Here is a 7,944-nt window from a genome sequence, read left to right as displayed (position 1 = left end):
AATTACATTTGAAAATAAGTAATGAGTAAAGTAATGAGATTACTTTTTTGGGGAAGTAATCAGTAATTAGTTACTGATTACTTTTTTCAAGTAACTTGACCAACACTGGTTACTGCCACCTTCTGCTGATATTATCACATTACAATTATGAGCTACAATGAGAGTTGTAACCTGCACACAGTTTCAATAACAGAGATATTTTTGCTCACCTTTTGGGTTGAAGTCATTGTTTCCTCTGTAGTGGCTGAGCTGAGTCTAAATGGCTCGTCTCCTCCTGATGATCAGCTGGAACAAAAAATATATTTATATGTATTTCATCCTTGACCAAAAGAAGCTGAGATGGAAAGCTCAAATCCACTCAAACTAAATATCTTCAGTCAGTGTGTCAGCCTCCAGTTAACGACAGTGATGAGAAACTGCACTACTGAACCTCCACTGACTGAATAACTTTAGTTTGGTGCTTCATTTGAACCTCATAGATTTTATTAAACAAATTGGATAAAAACTTTGAAAAACTGAAGGTGAGCTGATAGTAAGAGGGTCATCATCTGACACTAGGGCTGCCACGATTAGTCGGCTAGTCACAATTACGTCGAAAATCAAAATCGTCGACGAGTCGTTTGAAGCTTTGTAAGATCCCAAAAGACGCAGGAATAAGTAGTAGGATTTAAGAGTGTAATAACGGACTGAAACAGAAGATGGCAGCACTGCATGTACAAGGATGCCAGCTGCCGTTAAACCCCGAAAAAGAGGTAGCTCTGTCCCAGAATTCATAGCGCAGCCCAGCTCAGTTTCCAACAATGGCAAATATTACTCTTATTATTCTTTCTGGGTCACAAAATAAACGTTTAACATATTTTCAGGCGAGAATGTAGCTGTGGAAACCTCAAATATCTGCTCAGTTTATCAAGACACCACATATTTTCAATAGCTAGCCGGGGGCAAGGCTCACTAGAGCCCGTGGGAACACCGGACTCCTGGCAAATCGTTTTCAAACCCACCGCCGTCTTTCGCTACTCAGGTTAAACATGATATATAAGTCACTTAGATAACTTAAACATGTTATTGTTTGGCTTTTTTTTAGTATTTTATTTGTTCCTGAGTAAATCGGTTTGGCTGAGATTAAAGTTATAGTTTTGTTTTTTTTTTTTACAGCTGAATAAACGTCAAGCAGACAGCTGATTATCAGAAGTGTGAGATGCTCGAGAATATACTCCGGTGTCCCGTTATATTTTAGATAGCAAGGAGTTTATTAAACTTCACCGAAACAATCTGCAAATTTCATTAAAATTTGATAAACTATCATCTTGTCTTTATTTTTAGTTAGCACATACCTTAAACACTTAAAGCTGTAAGCTAATGATAGTTATATAAGAGCAGATGCTGCTGGTGCAATAAGCTCCACGTTTTACGTCCAATGGATGATGATCTGATTAGTCGACTAATCGCAAAAATAATCGGTGACTAGTCGACTATCAAAATAATCGTTTGTGGCAGCCCTACCTGACACTACATCAAGATTCTTAGAGCATGTCATGGTTCACTTGATCCCTGCAAGCAGGCACAAACTGAAACTGTCTAAAGCTTTTGTGAAGACACTGAAGCAGTGGACTGATGAGGCTGTGGAGAATCTGCAGGTGTGTCTGGACTGCACCGACTGGCAGGTTTTCAGGATTGTTATTAACAGTTTGGATTATTATAGAGATGCTGTGACATCCTGTGACATCAGCTTCTGTGAGGAAGCTGCACAGCATCACACACCAGGGTGAGTTAGAATAATGGCCAGCCCTGGTTCTCTAATATATTCATTGGGCTATAGAGCTGAAGACATGATCACTTCAATGAACCTGACGGAGGTGAGTACCACACTCTCAAAAACAAACTTAAGGCACACTTTGTAGTCAGAAGAAACATTATCTTTTAAACGTGAAAAGTTCAACCGAAGGCAGCAAGAAGTGGGAGAGACGGCAGATCAGTTTATTACATCCCTATATGCCTTGGCGTAGCATTGTGACTACGGGGCGCTGTACAGTGAAATGATAATTGACAGACTCGCTCTCGGAATGAGAGACAAGAGGCTCTCGGAGGAACTGCAAGTGGATGCAGAGCTCATGTTAGAAAAAGCAGTGATAGGGATTCCCCAAAGTGAGCTTGTTAAGAAGCACCAGCATCTTCTTAAAAACAACTTCAAGCAGGAGAATCCTTGCAACGTGGACATCATTAGCAAAGATAAAACATTTCAAACCAGAACAGACTGTGCCACAAAACACAGAGAGGAACATGAAACATGACACAAGGCAATGCAATCGATGTGGAAAGACAACACCTCACAGCAAAAAGCTGTGCCCAGCCAAAGAGGTAGTCTGCAATCAGTGTAAAAAGAAAGGTCACTATGGAAGAGTGTGCAGGTCGGGGGCACTGGGAGAAATATGGGCAGCAGGTGGTGACATTGAAGAGAGGGAAGTAGCACAATAGCATCTGATAGAACTGAGGATGCATGGATGACTAAAAAAAAAGTTAACAATATAGACCTGTTGGCTCAAAATTGACAAAAGAGCGGACGTAACAGTCTTGCCTGAAAGAAAAAAGCAGTTACAAAAGAAAGCAGTTAGCAGTTACAGAGAAATTTACAGCTAACCTGAGTACTCCGGGCAACACTACAATACTGTGTATGTAGTAGCAGACCTGACACAAGGGTTACTTAGCTGCCCAACAAGTGTAGAGCTTGGGTTAGTGGACAGAATAGAAGCAGCGTCACTCCCTTCAGCAGAGGCGGTAAAGCAGCACTTTTTGAAGCTACTTAGCTGTTTAGGACAAATGGAGGGGGAATACAAAATTGAGCTTAAAGCAGATGCTAAGCCATTTACCTGTTGACCCCAAGAAGGGTCCCACTTCCCTACTGCCTAAAATCAAAAAGGAGCTAGCTTGTATAGAAGAGTTAGGGGTAATCTCCAGAGTGTAGCAGTCTACTGACTGCTGTGCAGGAATCTTTCCAGTACCCAAACCAAACAGAGAAGAAGTGTGTGTATTGACTTGACCAAACGTAACAATTCTGTGAAAAGAGAAAGACACATGTTGCAATCAGTATAGCACACCGTAGGACAGCTAGAAGGCGCGAAGTTCTTCTCAAAACTCGATGCTAACTCAGAATTGTGGAAAATACCTTTTTCCAAGCAGTCAGCTCTTTTCACAACCTTCATCACGCCATTTGGAAGGTATTGTTTCAATAGACTCTGTTTCAGCATATCTTCAGCTCCTGAGCATTTTCAAAAATGAATGTCTCAAGTCTTGGAGGGGCTGGACGAAGTTGTCTGCCAAATGGATGACATTTTGGACACACAGGCCCAGCACGACAAGAGACTAGTCGCAGTCCTTGTGTGGTTCACAAAAGCAGGTGTGACATTGAAAAGTGAGAAATGTGACTTTGCAAAAACCTTGATCAAGTTCCTTGGACAGATCATTGACAGTACAAGCGTCAAAGCAGACCCAGAAAAAGTGAACATGGTCAGCAACATGGAGGCACCCACCGATGTAAGTGGAGCGAGACAATTTCTGAGAATGGTTAATCATCAAGGCAATGTTTCCCCACCAAGCAGAAAAAACAGCTATTGAGAGAACTACTCCGTAGCAAAAAAGTACTGTTGGAGTGAGGCTCAACAAACAGTGTTTGACAGCATTAAGTCAGTACTGAGTACCTGGCAGTCTACAGTCCCAAAGCACAAACAACAGTATCAGCCTTAAGCATCCTCCTATGGACTGGGAGCAGTGCTACTTCAGAAACAAGAGGAAGACTCAACCAAGGTAGTGACCTTCACTTCAAAAGCATCAACCCCCACACAACAAAGATATACTCAAATAGAGAAGGAGGCATTAGCCGTTAGGGCTGCCAGGATTTGTCAACTAGTCACGATTACTTCGACTATTAAATTTGCTGACAACTAATTTAATAGTTGACGCATCCTTTGAAGCTTTGTAAGATCCTGAAAGACACAGGAATACGTAGGATTCAAGAGTGTACTAACGGACTGAAACAGAAGATGGCAGCACTGCATCTACAAGAATCCCAGTTGCCGTTAAACGCCAAAGAAGAAGAAGCAGTTTCCAGTATCGTAGGTGATAACAAAGGCTGTCCAAACTAGAAGACTTCTCCAAATGCAGTCGACAAATGCGTGCTTCATTTCACTAGATTTGAAGGATGGGTCAGGTGTATTCTTCGTGACCAACCTATCCCAGAATTCATAGCGTGGCTCAGCCAATTCCAGTTTTCAACTATGGTGGCAGCTACTTAGTTTTAATTGTGTGAATGCCACACGGCATTCACACAATTAAAACAGCAGAAGTGCGAATGCCGTGAGGCATTCACACGATTGTGTTCCTGTTTCTCTTTATTCTTTATTGTGTGAATGCAGCAGCTTTCAGGAAAAAAATCAGCTTCTACGCAGTGTTTTTTCAGCGGTTTCTCCTTCTTCTGCTGTTTTCAGATTCCACTACACGGCATTCACACTGGATTTTCGCAGGAAATGCAACTTTTCTAGTTCTACCTTATTCTAGTTGCTCAGACATTTGCTGGTTAACTACTCCCTCAGTTTTCATCTGATTTTCACCATTCACACTTTAAACTGTTCTGCTCCTTCTGCTAATGCCTGCTATATCTTCTGGTGCACATAACTTTTATACTTTGAGATATTAAGCTTTTTATGCAATTTTTTGGCCCACTTTGCTGAATGGGACCACATTATCAGTGAGATCACCAGTTTTTCTTGCACAAGTATTTGGCCCCTTGAACTTTTACACATTTTGTCCCATTACAGCCACAAACATGAATCAATTTTATTGGAATTCCACATGAAAGGCCAATACAAAGTGGTGCACTTGTGAGAAGTGGAACAAAAATCATACATGATTCCAAACATTTTTTTTTTTTTTTTTTTTTTACAAATAAATAACTGCAAAGTGGGGTGTGCGTAATTATTCAGCCCCCTGAGTCAATACTTTGTAGAACCACCTTTTGCTGCAATTACAGTTGCCAGTCTTTTAGGGTATGTCTCTACCAGCTTTGCACATCTAGAGACAGAAATCCTTGCCCATTCTTCTTTGCAAAACAGCTCCAGCTCAGTCAGATTAGATGGACAGTGTTTGTGAACAGCTGTTTTCAGATCTTGCCACAGATTGTCGATTGGATTTAGATCTGGACTTTGACTGGGCCATCCTAACACATGGATAGGTTTTGTTTTAAACCATTCCATTGTTGCCCTGGCTTTATGTATAGGGTGGGTGCCCTGCTGGAAGGTGAACCTCCGCCCCAGTCTCAAGTCTTTTGCAGACTCCAAGAGGTTTTCTTTCAAGATTGCTCTGTATTTGGCTCCATCCATTTCCCCATCAACTCTGACCAGCTTCCCTGTCCTTGCTAAAGAGAAGCACCCCCAGAGCATGATGCTGCCTCAGCATATTTGACAGTGGGGATGGTGTGTTGAGAGTGATGTGCAGTGTTAGTTTTCCGTCACACAGTGTTTTGCATTTTGGCCTAATCTTTTTGTATAACTGGAAAATGCCAAGTATGGACAGTTTTTGTGAGATACCAAATCTCCTTTTCAAAACACTGAAAATTACCTCCATTATATTTTCCCACCAATTCCGAAGTCCCGAACAGCTCCATAAGATATGTAAAATCGAAACATTTTGACCATCACATCTCCAACATTCGTCCGTAGAGGCCAGGTTCCATTTATACAATTGTTGCGGTGTTCGATGCCACCAATGGATTATTTTAAGTTGAATAAATCTACTGCCTGTTTCTTTATAACTAGTATTAACATTTTGAAAACATGAATCCCATTCAACTGAAGATATGGCCAATGCCATGTCCTGGGCCCAGTAGCCCTTAACTTTAAGGAGAGGGTCAGCCGACCGTTCTTGCGATAAATGATAAATCTTAGAGGTAATGGTCTTGAGAGCAGGACTTCCACAGGGCTGCCCACAGGACAGGTTCCCAACCACTTTGATAATGAACTATGTATTTGGACATATCTCCAGAATTGATTACGCTGCAACTTATATAATTCCACAATTTTATCAAAGCTTAAAAAACATTTAGTCCAACAATCAAATAAATCTGATACATTAAGGGTGCCTGCCTTACACCACTGTAACCAGTCAACCGATGTCCCTCCAATTAAAATTATTTTATTTCCCCATAAGGATGCCGAAGGAGATTTAATAAAGTCCCAGCGACCCACCCTATGTAATTTACACCACAATGTCTTTGCATTTGCAATTATAGGATGGGTACGTTTATGACTGGTATCAAACAGCTCCCTCCAAGGAGAAATACCGCCATTAACTTCCGTCTCCATATGGGACCAGATGGGTTTAACTGGTGCAGTAGGTAACCAAGCTCTAAGTCGTTTCACATTCATCACCCAATAATACCACTGGAAATTAGGCAATGAAAAACCTCCTTGTTTTGTACTCGCTTGAAGTTTCTTAATACTTAAACGATGTGGTGAGCTACCCCAAAGAAACTGCCGAATCAAAAAATCTAGATCTTTGAAATACTTATCTGGAATGTGTAATGGAATATTGGATAAAATATAAAAGATCATGGGTGCAGTCATCATCTTAATACAACTCATTTTACCACATATTGTGAGACGTATTCCGGACCATCTACCAAATTCCATTTTTATTCTTCCATATTTGCTCAGACCATCTTAGTGTAATCTGAGGTCATTTGTATCCCCAAATACCTCAAACCATTCACAGACCACCCAAACTCCCACTGTTTAAATAAAGTATGAGGGCAGTGTCCTGACATAGGCATTGCCTCTGATTTATCCCAGTTGACGCAATACCCTGAAAGCAGCGTAAAGCTTTCTATACATTCTGATAGGGCTGGAATTGACTTCCCAGACTGGGTCATAAGTAACAACATATCATCTGCAGTGTTGGTCAAGTTACTTGAAAAAAGTAATCAGTAACTAATTACTGATTACTTCCCAAAAAAGTAATCCCGTTACTTTACTGATTACTTATTTTCAAATGTAATTAATTACTTAGTTACTTTTTAAAAACACGATTTACAACCTGAAGAGGTGATAAAGCGATAGATCTTTCAGCCCAATTCTACTTTTTCTACATAATCCATCATACAAAATGTAATCAAATGGAAAAGTCTCTTTTTAAAACTTGTTTTATCAGTTTTAATCTTTTAACTTTATGCATCAAGCAAAAATTTAATTATATGCAACATTCTCTGACTTGAATAAATTAGTTTAACATTTAAAGCTATTTTCTGCACATTCCAGCACATAAAATATTTTTATTTTTTTGTGTTTACACTCACTCTTTCAAATAGATGCAAGTAAAACACAGCAGAAAATAAATAAAGTCAAAGACTCAGCGGTCCTGTTGCTCTATTTTCACCTGTATAGCAGGACTGGGGTAGGCGGAGGTGTGCTCTGGTGCAGGTGTGCCGCAGCGGTCAGTGGAAGAATCCGCGAGTTTCTCTGTGAGTTTCCCATTACGTCGTTGTGCACTCGGTGCTTGTTTGGAAGTCTAGGGCTTTTTTTCGCTGTAAAAATAATTTTTCTTCCCACGCACGATGGACGCTAATGTTTTTGTCACTTTTTATGGAATCAAACTCAAAGTAAGGTCAGTACTTCCACGCTTTAAACGCTGCACACTCATGCTCTCTCCCGCACTCGATATATTATTCATTGTTGATCTGCACACAGCTGTTGCCACGAACGTCGCACTCGCTTACGTCATTGTCATGAGACATTCTTGCAAAAAATCACCTTTTTAGTAACGCAGCGTTCCTACGGGAAAGTAACGGTAATCTAATTACCGTTTTTGCAATAGTAATCCCTTACTTTACTCGTTACTCGAAAAAAGTAATCAGATTACAGTAACGCGTTACTTAACGCGTTACTGCCCATCTCTGAT

This window comes from Copadichromis virginalis, linkage group LG9 (genome assembly GCF_057382275.1).
Source record: "Copadichromis virginalis isolate Kocher_CV1m ecotype Utaka linkage group LG9, C_Virginalis_male_GT1.1, whole genome shotgun sequence".
Taxonomy (NCBI): domain Eukaryota; kingdom Metazoa; phylum Chordata; class Actinopteri; order Cichliformes; family Cichlidae; genus Copadichromis; species Copadichromis virginalis.
Note: the sequence above shows the minus strand (reverse complement) of the source record.